Source organism: Gopherus flavomarginatus, chromosome 1 (genome assembly GCF_025201925.1).
Source record: "Gopherus flavomarginatus isolate rGopFla2 chromosome 1, rGopFla2.mat.asm, whole genome shotgun sequence".
NCBI lineage: Eukaryota > Metazoa > Chordata > Testudines > Testudinidae > Gopherus > Gopherus flavomarginatus.
The window spans coordinates 359514598-359528085 of NC_066617.1; the positions used below are offsets into that span (position 1 = coordinate 359514598).

Here is a 13488-nt window from a genome sequence, read left to right on the forward strand (position 1 = left end):
AAGAAGTGCAAGGTCGTCAGCAAAGTCCAGGTCATCACGCTGGGTCCACTACGTCCACTGGATTCCGTTCCTACGCTCGTAGGTGGATGTCTTCATAATCCAATCGATGACAAGAAGAAAGCGAAGTGGTGACAACAAGCATCCTTGCCTGACTCCAGTTTGCACCTGGAAGCTGTTAGTAAGCTGCCCTCCATGGATCACTCTACAGTGTATACCGTCATATGAGTTCTTGATCAGGCTGACCACCTTTGCTGGGATGCCATAGTGCCGAAGGAGCTTCCAAAGGGTCTCTTGATCCATGCTATCAAACGCTTTTCTCATAATCAACAAAATTGATGTACAACGAGGAGTTCCACTCTATAGACTGCTCGACTATGATGCAAAGCTTTGCTATCTGTTCCGTGCATGATCTGTTCTGCCGGAAACCTGCCTGTTCATCTCGTAGCTGTAGATCGACGGCATCCTTCATTCTCTCTAAGAGGACTCGGTTGAAGACCTTCCCTGGCACCGAAAGGAGTGTGATTCCTCTATAATTGGCACAGTTGCTAAGGTCTCCTTTCTTGGGGATTTTGATGAGATATCCCTCTTTCCAGTCTACAGGAATCACTTCTTCTTCCCATATCTTCTCAAAGAGGGGGTACAGCATTTCCACTGAAGCATCCAGGTCTGCTTTCAGGGCCTCTGCTGGGATGTCATCAGGTCCAGCCGCCTTCCTATTCTTCGTCACGGTGATGGCTTTTCTGATCTCGTCTCTGGTTGCTTTATCGCAATTAATTGGGAGGTCCTCGTTAGCTGAGTTGATATCTGGTGGATTTGGTGGTGCTGGTCTGTTCAGGAGTTCCTCAAAGTGCTCCGCCCATCTGTTCATCTGTTGTTCTATTCCTGTTATAGACTTTCCCTGCTTGTCTTTAACGGGACATTCTGGCTTGCTGAACTTTCCAGACAGTCGCTTGGTAGTATCATACAGCTGTTTCATATTACCGCTGTATGCTGCCTGCTCCGCTTCTGCTGCCAGTTCATCCACATACTCTCTCTTGTTCTTCCTGATATTCCTCTTCACTGCTCTATGGGCTTCAGCACACTCTTTTTGAGCTTTGGCCTTTGCTGCTCTAGTCCTGCTGTTGTTGACTGCTGTCTTCTTCTTCTTTCTATCTTCTATCTTGATCAAGGTCTCTGCTGTGATCCACTCTTTCTGCTGGTGTTTCTTAATTCCAAGCACTTCCTGGCATACTGACCTAAGTGTCTCTCTCACTTTCTGCTATCTGTTTAGTACACTGTCTTCCTCTTCCTCAGACCGATCCTGTAATACTGAAAACTTATTCTTCAGCCTCAGTCCAAAATCTTCCTTGGTCTTATGGTCCTTCAGAAGGCTGACGTTGTACTTCACTCTTCTGTCTGACGCGTCTATCCAGTTCTTTTTCAGCTTCAATCTGGCCACCACTAAGTGATGGTCGGATGCCGCATCTGCTCCTCTTCTAACTCTAACGTCCTGCAAGGATCTTCTAAATTTCTTGCTAATGCAGACATGATAAATCTGATTTTCTGTAGTGCCTGCTGGTGATACCCAGGTACTCTTGTGGATCCGCTTGTGAGGAAAGATGCTACCTCCTATGACCAGGTTGTTAAGTGCACACAGATCCACAAATCTCTCTCCATTCTCATTCATCTCTCTCAGAGCGTGGGTCCCCATGACTTGTTGGTATCCTGTGTTGTCAGGTCCAATTTTGGCATTAAAGTCTCCCATAAGGATGATGATGTCTTTGTCTGGGAGAATCTCTAATATTTTCTGGAGTCTGTTGTAAAAATAATCTTTGTCCTCCTCTTCACTGTCATTAATTGGAGCATAGCACTGAACAACATTCATCTTAATCCTCTTCATTTTAGTTCTGAAGGATGCTGTGATGATCCCGGGACCGTGTGCCTCCCAACCAATCAGTGCTTTCTGTGCCTGCTTGGACAACATGGAGCCTACTCCCTGTGTGTGGGGTGCGTCGCTCTCTTCATGTCCTGAATACAGCAACAGCTCTCCTGTCAACAGTCGTCTCTGTCCCGCTTGCGTCCATCTTGTCTCGCTAATGCCTAATAGGGTCAGGTTGTTGCTCCTCATCTCTGCTGCAACCTGCGCCGTCTTTCCTGACTCGTACATGGTCCTCACGTTCCATGTGCCTATGGTAATCCTCCTGGTTGCAAGAAGGGTAATCGGCTTAGTGGTTTCCTCACGGCTTTTACCACCCAGCGTCATGCATCTTCGAATTGAAGACCCTTCTTTTTCCAGGGTAAAAGTCTCTGTTGTCTCTATTGTTGGCGCTTCTGTAGCAGGTTAATTTTTTACGGGGTGGAGTTGCTAGCCCCACGCCCAACCCTCCTCCTTTATCCTGACTTGGGACAGGCAGATGGCCCCAAAGGACCTCTCTGGTGGAGCTGAGATGGTATAATGGGATAGCCTAATTTTGGCAATTAATTGGTCTTTGACGACTAGCAGTAAATATGCCCAATGGCTTGTGAAGGGATGTTAGATGGGGTGGTATCTGAGTTACTACAGAGAATTTTTTCCTGAGCGTCTGACTGGTGAGTCTTGCCCACATGCTCAGGCTTTAACTGATCGCCATATTTGGGGTCAGGAAGGAATTTTCCTCCAGGGCAGATTGGCAGAAGCCCTGGTGGTTTTTCACCTTCCCCTGCAGCGTGGGGCACATGTCACTTGCTGGAAGGTTCTCTGCACCTTGAAGTCTTTAAACCTTGATTTGAGGACTTCAATGGTTCAGACACAGGTTTGATACAGGAGTGAGTAGGTGGGATTCAGTGGCTTGTATTGTGCAGGAGCTCAGACTAGATGATCATAATGGTCCCTTCTGACCTTAAAGTCTATGATTCTATGATCATGCCTGTGCATTTCTTTTCTTTGTACAGAGCAGCTCCTTTTAATGAAAACTTCACCACCGAGTGCCCCTGTGTGGCTGGCTCTGGGCTGAATCCTGGCCCCAAGCCCTCTGCCCATACACAGGGGTTGGGCAGTCATGGAAGGCAGGGACTCCTGGCAATACCCCCTTCTGAGCCAACGCCTCCCATATTTGAGGCAGTGCCGGCTTCCCCAGATATAAAGGAGGTGATGGCCGCTTTGCATCACCACATCCTCCCTTCCTGGTGGGCTTTTCCCCTCAGAGGGCCTCTGTCTGGGAATGAGTTTTGCTGCCAGTTTGGAAAATTTGCCATCTCTGCCCCGTTCAGAGGCACTCAGCTTTTGATCTCATTCCCAGCTGTGCACCTGAGGGACCTCTGTGGTCTACCATGCCCTAGCTATGGCCCATAACCGTTCCACACAGCTCACTTGGGAACAGAGGCATCTGGTCAAAGGAACAGACACCACATGGCTTGGTCGCATGTGCCCCTCACACAGGTAGACTAGAGCCTGCTGCTTGCCCTGCCCTGTGCCATGAGGGGCGATGCTTTGTGGGAGCTGGCTGCTGAAGAATTGGCTTTAACCACTGGGGTCTGTGGAGTTGGCAACCGCTGGCTGGAACTGGCAGGAGGCCACCTTATTTCAAGGGGTGAGTTGGACAGCAAAGGAGCAAGTGGAGTGTCCCAGCACAGCCGCGCACACAATGCACGAACCAAGACCATTGGAAGGAAACTGGGCGGCGAGGGGGGGGGGGGAGTCCAGTGATGGCAGTAGCCGCCTGGTCTCAATTTACTCCTGAAGAGTTTTCTAACAGCATCAGTGAAGGCTGCGCACACTTCACTGAGAGCCCTGAAAGTGTTTATGGGATGATTTGTGCAGAGCAGTTTCTCTATTTGGACAATTCTCACAGTTCTGTATGGGCAGTGACTAGGACGGTAGGACCCAGCAGCTGCTGCTGTTTCACCAAGTCCATGGAGGAGTATGGAGCAGGTGGGCAGTCCAGGATGGGGCCACTGGGTTAGGAAAACACAAAGTGGGATAACTGGGTGAAATTCTCTGGCCTGTTTTCTGCAGGAGGCCAGACTCAACGCTCTAAGGGTCACTCCTGGCCTTACAATCAATGGATGCCTGAAACACATCCAAACCGACACCTGTTTCCAGAACCAGAGCCAAAAGGAAGTTGTCTTAAAAGTTCTGAACTGTTCAGAACAGGTTTTTTTTTCCCCCCCACCCTTGTGCCTTCTGACTGCGAACAGAAGCACAAAGTGTGGCATTGCCACAAGAAATGGCACCCTGAGAGTGGGTCAAATCCTGAAGTCCATGCTCTGCTTTTACTCAGCCCTGCTGCATGGATCCATGGCACTCCTCTCTACCTGCCAGACACAGATTCCTCTGCTGGAGTAATGCTGATGGGGCCCTCTAGAGCACTGGGTCTTGGAGTCAACACCCACTGAGCAGGGCTGGTGCAAGGATATTTTGCGCCCTAGGCGAAACTTCCATCTTGCGCCCCCCCCCCCCAAAATCACATACAATATACACAATACACGGTCACAGAGTAACATGTTATAATTTAGAATTTATGTTTCCGCGCTTTAAGTTTAGCAAATTTAGAAACAAGTTCCTCCAAGTCAATGCTGTGAGCAATGTCATGTTCTATTGACAAGGTAGATAGCTCAACAAGTCTTTGTTGCAACATTGATGTTCGCATATATGTTTTTATCAACTTGAGCTTCGAGAAGCTTCGCTCACCACTGGCCACAGAAACTGGGAGAGTCAAGAGGATGCGAAGAGCAATAACTGTGTTAGGGACACTATCTGTCAGCTTATTTTCCCATATGAAGTTCAATACATCTTGCGGTGATGAACTCCTTTGGACTCGTCTTGCAATAGCTTGCAATTCATTGCACAAGTCAAAGGCATCAATATCTTTGGATTCACCATGTTGCAAAGCTTTCTCCAGATTCAAGCAATGTTCCATAATTTGCTTTGGTGTTTTATTTTGCAAACTGTAAACATCATATATGAAGCCAAATACTGAACTAATTTGCTGCATCAATGTGAATCTTTCTTCAACCGAATGTATTGCTGTGTCAATGACTGCAAAGTAAAAGTTCACTTTGAATTTTTCTTCCGGATCATAAATAGGTTTGTCATCTGCTTCATATGTGAACTGCTTCCTCTTCTTTCTAATACGGATTGGAACTGGTTCAAAAAGTGCCGGTACATCCAGCTCCTCCGCAAGTTCACCTGCATCTACCAATGTTTTCTCAAAGGCTGTGTCACTTCTGCAGCCCACAAGAAACTTCTTAGTTTCTCCAAGTTGATTAATGGCATCACATATATCAAATTCTTTTGCCTGAAGTTGTTTGCTAGTTATGTTGATCTCAAACAATATGTCATACCACAAAACAAGAGAACAAGAAACTTGAAACTAGAAATGGCTTTTGTAAGAGCCTTTGCATCAACTCTTGATGTATTGCCAGATGATCCTGTCAGAGTATTGTCTTCATAGATGTCTGCCAGAGCATCACAGATGTCACCAACGAAAGCAGGATGGAAAAGCTCCCCCCCAAGAAGATCTAAGACATGATGGCTGGATACATAAACAGACACCTGTCCCTCACAGGCACTACCTCATAACATGCCAATTTTGCTCAGGACAGAACATCATAGAGGAATACTATGCATTCAGTGGTCTCTACACTGGCCAAGCAACAGCATGACAACTAACCTAACCAGTCCATCCAACTTTTTTGACTGCTTCTTGGGCATTGGTGAGGGGTAGCGGTGCCAGACTGAGCCCGGTGATGGGTGCACTACAAATCTACAAACTGAGGCAAGGTGCTGGGCCTAGAGTCCTGCTGAGACTGCTGTCCTGCACCAAGCGGAGCACATTCTCCATGAGGAGAGAACTCAAACAAATATCACGCTCCTTTTGCATGATTCCCCCAAGCACTTCTTCAGGCAGCTGCTATGGGGGTCACTCACAGGCTTAGGCCTGCCTGTTGCAGGCAAAACACAGCAGCAGGGCTTAAAACTCAGACAGGGCCACCCAGAGGACTCAGGGGGCCTTGGGCAAAGCAAAATCGAGGGCCCCTTCCATAAAACATTTGCAATACTATAGTAACATGTATTAGGAAATGTAAAAAATAACTAGTGAAATACATTCAAAAATTAATTTGTAATAATTTGAAAATAAACTAAATACATTATTTAAAAACATTAAAAGCTGTAATGGTCTGTATACATTTGCAATTACATAATGGGCAGTTGCTGGGTGATTGTGATAGTTGGTACCAATGGGCTGTCGTTGCCTGGGGGTGGTGCTGTTGTTGCCCACGGCTGGGTGGGGAGCTGGGCTCTGGGTTCAGGGGTGCCCAGCTCACAGGGCCTGGGCTCAGGGATGTGGGGAGATAGGGTCAGGGGGGTGTCCAGCTCAGAGTGGCTGGGCTCACAGCTGGGGGTCAGGGCTGTTGGGGGGATGGGGTCAGGGGGTTTCCAGCTCAGAGGGACTGGGCTCGGAGCTGGGGGTAAGGGCTGTGGGGGGATGAGGTCGAGGGGGTTTCCAGCTCAGAAGGACTAGACTCGGAGCTGGGGATCAGGGCTATGGGGGGGATGGGGTCGAGAGGGTTTCCAGCTCAGAGGGACTGGGCTCGGAGCTGGGGGTCAGGGCTATGGGGGGGATGGGGTCAGGGGAGTGCCTGGGGGCACTGGGGCAGCCCAGCTCTGCAGGCTGCTGTTCTCTCCAGCCGTCCAGGCACATGGGGAGCGGGAGCAGGGACCAGCCAAGGACCAAGGGGGCAGGAGCACAGGTACCTGAGGCTGACCTGTGGGGAGGCACTTGTTTACCTTGCCCAATGCATGAGCGTTGGGGTCCTCTTTCTTCCTCCGCTGCACCAGACCACTGCTGAGGCTCTTTTCTTCTCCGTGCCCCTCGCTGGGGCTGACGTGGAGGCTGAGCCGGGGGGTAGCTGCGGCTTTCCTCCAGAAGTGAAGCCCTGGTGTTGCGCCGCTGTCGCAGGGCCCCTGCCACATGCCCTAAGCAGAGCTGCACAGCTCTGCCCAGCCGCTAGCGCCCCCGCCGGCAACCAGAAAAATTGCAGAGGCTGGAGCCCCTGCTCTGGGAGGGAGAGGGATTCTGAGCCTCTGCCTGCAGCTCAGGGATTCCCCTGGGTCAGCGCAGCCGCCGTCAGCCGCTGACGGCGGCTGCACTGACCCAGGGGAATCCCTGAGCTGCAGGCAGAGGCTCAGCCCGAACCTCTGGGCTGCCGCGGCGGCGTGCTGACCCCGGGGGCGCCCTGGGCTGCTGGGCTGCCGCGGCGGCTCCCTGACTCGGGGGGCGCCCTGGGCTGCCGGGCTGCCGCGGCGGCTCCCTGTCCCCGGGGGTGCCCCGGGCTGCTGGGCTGCCGCAGCGGCTCCCTGACCCAGGGGCACCCTGGGCTGCCGGGCTGCTGCAGCTGCTCCCTGACCCCGGGGGCGCCCTGGGCTGCCGGCGGCAGGCAGCTGCTGCTGCGGGCAGCTCAAACTACCTCTCCAGCAGCAGCGGCTGCAACCATTTAAAAATTTTTTTGGGGGCACCGCTTTTTGGCGCCCTCAAATCTTGGCGCCCTAGGAAACCGCCTAGTTCGCCTAAATGGTTGCACCGGCCCTGCCACTGAGATACACAAAGACTGTTCAGACCTCCCCAAGCTATTTCAAACTGTCTGCAAATTCAGGCAGACATCACTGCATTGGTTACACTTAGATCACATTTTCAGGCTCGTCTTTACAGCCAGGAGGGTTGGGAACTTAAAACCGAGGCCCTGGTCTACACTAGAAAAATGATATTGGTATAACCACGTAGGTTAGGGGTGTGATTAGTTATTGATCTAGTTTTACCAGTATAAGCCCTAGTATGGACACGTCCACTCAAATAAATGTGCCTTACATACATAGGTGCTGACTCCATGGGTGCTCCAGAATCCTGAGCACCCACCAGCAGCCCCCTTATCAACATCTCTCCCTCCCCACAAGTGCCTCCTGCCCCGTAGTGGCCCCCACCGATCAGCTCCTTCCCCTCCCTCCCAGTGTCTCCTGCCTGTTGCAAAAGAGCCGTTTCATGGCGTCAAGAGGTGCTGGGAGATGGGGGGAGGAGCGAGAGCACAGCGTGCTATGGGGAGGGGGCAGAACTGGGCGGGGAAGAGGCAGGGATGGGGCAGGAAGAGGCATGGTGGGGGCGGAGCAGGAGTGGGAAGCAGGGTGGGGTATTGGGGAAAGGGGTGGAGGGGGGCAGGGCCTGGGAGGAGCCTGGGGGGAGAACCTCCCAGCAGATTAGAAACTCGGTGCCTGTGCTTTTATACTCATATAACTATGTCCACACTAAAGAGGATTGGCTGCTTTAGCAGTATAATTCAAATGGCAAAACTAGCTAATGTAGAAGACCCCTGACATTCTGATTTAATCACATGGCTCCAGGAGCTTGGGCCCTAGGCCTATAGTTCTATGTCTTAATCCAGTCCTGCCTTACTGACGTCATTGGGAGTTTTAACTGAGTAAGGATCTGAGTAAAAACCAAAGGAGGACTTCAGGGCTTGGCCCAGAATTTCCAGGTTTGACTGGAAGTGGGAAGCACCATCACTCTCAGGAGACATCCTGTTCTTGGATGATTTACAGTCCAGTTTTGCTGAAGAGGGCCAGATTCTGAAATCCCTCCTCATGTTGAACAGTGCCTTACTCAGGCAGTGCCCCACAGAAGTCAATAGGACTATGCGTGGAGTGAGGTATTATTCAGCATGAGCAATCCAATTAGTCCAAAATGAATTTGAACTTTGAACCCTTTAGAGTGTTACCTGTCATAGGTGGACATGGTTACTGATGGCTCAGGACAGGAGCTGCGGAGAATAGATGCTGTGGCACCTGATTGGTACCTAATCCTTCTTTTGCAATGTGATGGATACTGCAGAGTTTGGAGACAATGAGTGGCAGCAGCAGCAGAACTGTTTAGTATTCCTCTTTTTCTAAGACGCCGGGTGTCCTTTATCAGCTCCCTCACCCAAAACACCCACAATCAAGGCAGTAGAAGACAACTGCCTCAAGCTATCATGTACAAAGGCAAGGCTCTGACAACAAAACTAGCACCATCCATGATGTGATGTTAGACCTGACTTCGCCTGCATCACCTATTAGAGCTCAGCTGGTCCCCACAGGCCACTCACTAGAAAGCGTACCAGGCAAGATCCCAGAAAAAGGTAAAAGCCAGAAGAAAAGAGGAGGCAGAGTCGTGCCTCAGCTACAGAAGCCAGAGCCCAGCAATGCATCCATATGGTCTGCACGGATAAGGACAAGTTCTTAGGACAGATCTTCAGGTACAGACCACTCAGGGGACCTGCCGTGCAGTATGGAGCTGAAATCCCCCAGGTTTGTTGCTCCTGGTGACTCCAACATCCCTATAGATAATACCAAGGACACCATAACATCCGAATTCCCCCAGTCTCCGGTGCACACACTGTATCCCAGCACTAAGGGGGTTAAGTGTAAGAATTCATCATACTGGAAATTAGTTCATCATAAATCTCTTTGTTACAACTCCTGGCATGTCCCAGTAATCTATAAGGGGGGGGGGGGGCGAAGCAAACAAAGAAAAGAGAAGTGTTGCTGCTGCTAGGTTTTATTGTCTCCCTAAGCATCTGGCACATTTTCATCAGGAACCAGCCCTGAAAAGTTTTGATCTGGGGGAAGCAAGTCAAAACAAAAGAAATCCTTGATGAGTGCTCGCGGTTTGCTTTAGCAGCTCCAAGGGGAGAATCACCCGGTTGAGGGTTTAGTTCAGAACAAAGCAAGTATTTCATTCCATGCCTGTGAACCCACCAAAAGGAGAGAACATCCCAATCCCCACCCCACCTAGGAACTTTATAATTATTATTTATTAGTTGTATTACAACAGTACCTAGAGGCCCTAACTGAATTGGGATCCAGTTGTGCTAGTGATTCTATAACTGCATAGCACAAGTCCCTCCCTGCCCTGAAGAATTTCTAGTCTGAATAAATAAGACAGAGAAAAGCTGGTGACATCAGTATTATCCTGTTTTTATAGCAAGAGGACTGGATGCACGGAGAGACGAAGGTTGCTCGGGAAATCCGTAGCCAAGTGGGGAATTGGACAAAAGCAGAACTTGGGCTCAGATCTGTAGAATAATCTGGCCCTGAAAGTGAATGTTTTTGGAAGTGTTGCCAACTCTTGTGGTGTTATCGTGAGTCTTGTAACATTTGGGGTGAAAGCCTGGCCCCATTCAAATCAATGGCAAAAATCCCCTTGACTTCAGTGGGATCAGGATTTTATCCTTGGTGTTTTTCTTAAAGCCCCAGCTCCTGGAAGCAATTGATCGTGTGACAACCTCAGCTTTCATTTTGTTTGAGAAAAGCAAGTTTCTAGCCTTCCTGGTTGCAGAGACCTGAAAACGTGAAGTGAGCGCACTCGCACGGCTCAGAAACTAGGAGGCAAAGAAAAAGAACCCATTTATTTCTTTTAAAAATCTCATAATTTATAAGCCAATCTCATGATTATTTTGGGCCTGATTCATGATTTTGAATGCTTGGGATACGTGATACTGTTTGAATGACAGGAAGCAGCAGTGCAGACACCCCAGTCCTCTCCTGCTCTCTGCTTGTCTTCAGCCAGCAGGGGCAGCTCCAGGCCCCAGCACACCAAGCGTGTGCTTGGAGCGGCAAGCCACGGGGGGTGCTCTGCCGGCACTGCGAGAGCAGCAGGCAGGCTGCCCTCAGCGGCTTGCCTGCAGAGGGTCCGCTGGTCCCCCGGCTTCAGCGGACCTTTCGCAGGCTTGCCTGTGGAGGATCCACTGGTCCTGCCCGCAGGCAAGCCGCCAAAGGCAGCCTGCCTGCCGTGCTTGGGGTGGCAAAATTCCTAGAGCCGCCCCTGTCACACAGCTAAGGTTTGTACCTTGGTTTGAAGATGTACAAGTGCTACTCCCCCCATGACAGTTTCCCTTCTGACAGCAGTCCGTCCATTGTGTTTTCATCTCCCCCCGTTATTTTACAGATACCACGTGGCATCTGCTACTTTCAGGGTCTCTCCTCTTATTAGTGTCCTTTTAGAAGGAACAGATTTTAGTAAACTTCTGCACCTCACAGTTATGATTAGAAAAGTGACTGTAAAAAGCTTCTTATTCACCATAAATAATCTCCGAGGCCCAGATATTTAAACGTTGCTGCACTCAGCATCACAGTGCCTAACTGATTTAGGGGCCTAAATCTTATTTTTAAAGGGGTTTTAGGCACTTGGGCATTTAAATTCCATTGACAGTTGAGGGATTTAAATTCCTAAATGCCTAGAACCCTTTTGTAAATGAGATTTAGGCTCCTAAAGCAGTTAAGTGCTGCAATGCTGAGTGCAGCAACACCTAATTAGCTTTAAAAATCTGGGCCCATGTGCCTTTATTGTAGCATTATGAAAACATCCTGTAACTTTACAAGCCCAGTGTTGAATGAGACTTATGTCCTAGGCACATGATCTCAGACTGCTAGACCCAGCCATCCAGTTAATAAAGCTCTAGGTGCATCGCGGATCGAGTCTTACTGCAGTCCTGCAACATCTCACTCATTTCAAGGCAGCTTTTAAAATACCTTCCTCTTCTGATGCAGGATTTTACAGTGTCTCCCAACACAGCATTTGAAATCTCTCTCTCTCTCTCTCTTTCTCTTTATGATCCCTCATTGAAACTGTCCCAGCTTAACAGCCCTGCTTCCATGTGCTCAACATATACAGTAATTCATTGACGACCTTTGCTCCTGCTAGCACTGCAGAGCCACAAAAGCTGCACGAAAGGGAACCAGATCCTGTTCTAGTTCATGCACCATACACAAAACCGTCTGCCAGGTTTGGAGCATAGGATTTTTGTCAGCAGCGTGATATAAGAGGCAGAAAGAACTCAGCTAGTTTTTCATATGGCCAGGCTGAGGGCCAAATGCTTCCTGCCCTAGCTGAAATTCCAACAGACGCCATTAGAATCCTCCAGCTTGTTTATATTAGGTTTCTTCTCTCTTTGTTTCTACTTATAGGAACTGTAGGGCTGGGACCAGTAGAGCTAACAAGATCTCTTGCTCTGTTCCTTGTGCTAGTTGCCCAGTGAAACCTGTAGGATTGGAACCAGGTGAAAAATTTCAGCTGAAAGTATTGGGTAAAATCGTGGCCTCATCAAAGTCTATTTGACCCCTTATTTCCAGTAAGAGTGATGCACAAGGATGGGGGTTAAGGAGTCTCTACTTCCCCTGCAAAGAACAGGGCACAATGCTCAAAAGGCTGCTGGGAGGAGAAGCTAGCCAGGGCTTGCTCACCATGGGCCTGATTCCCCACTGCCATGTCTCTTGTGTGTACGGCTACCAAATTATTATTGTTTACTGGGTCTATTAGGGTAGTGCCAACTGAGAATAGGACCCCACTGTGCTTGGCACTGTACAGACCTGGAATAAGAGACAGTCCCTGCCCGAGGAGTTTACAATCTAAATAGATAAGACAGGTCCAGGGCAGGAGAAAGGGAAAATGCAATGATTGAAGTCATGTTAGTGCTGTAAGCTTTTGGTTTTGTTGTTTAAATTCTTTCCCTGGTCTATATAGGAGGAGATTAGCTAGATGGAAAGACAAAGAAAAGGAAGGGGTTGGAGACAAAGAGGAAGGGGGTGGGAGGAGTTGGGGAGAATAGCCAATCAGCACAGCGGAGATAATCTTTAATGTGAAAGCTGCAGAAGGTCCTGGTTCCCTGCTAGAACTGCTCTCTGCAGCTGCTGTGTCAGTTTCAGCCTCTGGTTGGCTCCCCCACTGCATTTTCTTTCCCTAGGGCCCCATTGCTGGAAGAGAGGGTGTTGCAGGATTGCTAGTGCATTTGGGACGAGGGGGCAGCATCTCACCTGCACAGTCCTGGGTCTGAATTAGAATGGCTGCATTTTGCAACTTTGCACATATGTGGATGACTACACAAAAACGTAGGGCAGTGGGGACAGAAGCTCTATGTTGCCAAGGAAGTATGGCCTACTGATCAAGTGACATGTCCTGTCTCTCACCAAGCAGGTGCCATACGTTGCAGTCAGCACTAGCCTGATGCATACAATGCTTCCATAGTAAGGAGAGGTTATAAGTAACCTGCCTTCAGACACTTTGGCTTTTGTATTTTATATACAGAGGGTACCACTCTGCTCCCACACTATTTCATGCACTGCATGCTGGTTAATAACATGAGAGGACTCCATGTTTTTCAAATGAAACTGACTTTTTATTAAGAGAACTATTTTGCTGCAACTGGCGCTAGCATTACAGCCATGTACACACAGACTGACTTCCAGGAGTCTCCTCCAAATGCTTCCCTACTGCAACCTGTGCTCCTCCCTCCAAGTTCAGGCAGGCTGCTACAGACACCATGATTAGAAACCTTAGGTCAGAGCAGGATTTAACAGTAAGTTTTACGCCCTGGAAGTTAGGAAAAAGATAATCATCTCGTGAGTTGCAAAGTGAGCTCATGTGAGATGAGCCTCACTCAGAGTGAACAAATGTGGATTCCTACAAAGTCACTACAAAATATTGAGCTGCCCTTTTTCTGGCT

General features: G+C 49.2%; 1 protein-coding gene across 1 annotated transcript in view; it reads right to left on the reverse strand.

Moving 5' to 3' along the window:
• Positions 1 to 3246: 3246 nt before the first annotated feature.
• DGAT2 (diacylglycerol O-acyltransferase 2) overlaps positions 3247 to 13488 on the reverse strand; it is a 660465-nt gene continuing 650223 nt past the window's right edge. The window contains exon 10 of the transcript XR_007770606.1: positions 3247 to 3257. The gene's annotated coding sequence lies outside the window, so the exon portion shown is untranslated. The remainder of the gene's footprint in view (positions 3258 to 13488) is intronic.